Source organism: Lupinus angustifolius, chromosome LG08 (genome assembly GCF_001865875.1).
Source record: "Lupinus angustifolius cultivar Tanjil chromosome LG08, LupAngTanjil_v1.0, whole genome shotgun sequence".
Classification (NCBI taxonomy): domain Eukaryota; kingdom Viridiplantae; phylum Streptophyta; class Magnoliopsida; order Fabales; family Fabaceae; genus Lupinus; species Lupinus angustifolius.
Window position 1 is genome coordinate 3,566,348 of NC_032016.1, and position 289 is coordinate 3,566,636.

Here is a 289-nt window from a genome sequence, read left to right on the forward strand (position 1 = left end):
TTTCCTATATGGTATCAGCTAGGTTTGATCCATACCAAATTGTAGTCATCGCATCTTGAATCCTTATTCTTCCACTCCAAACAAACCTTCTTTCTTTCACCATACCTTCACCTGATGAAACCTCTCCTCCTAAATTTCACTCTGCCTTTGCAATAACCAACTTGAAAACCATCATTCCCATCACGTTGGACAATGATTCAAGTCTCTATCTTTCTTGGTCTGTCTTGTTTCAGGTTCAAGCGCGTGTTCACAATGTACTTGATCATATAATCCCTCCCACTGATGAAGC

The 289-nt window shown here is 40.1% G+C and overlaps 1 protein-coding gene across 1 annotated transcript in view; it reads left to right on the top strand.

The window, feature by feature from the left end:
- LOC109353829 (putative uncharacterized protein DDB_G0277255) overlaps nucleotides 1-289 on the top strand; it is a 5,867-nt gene that overhangs the window by 266 nt on the left and 5,312 nt on the right. The window lies entirely within an intron of this gene.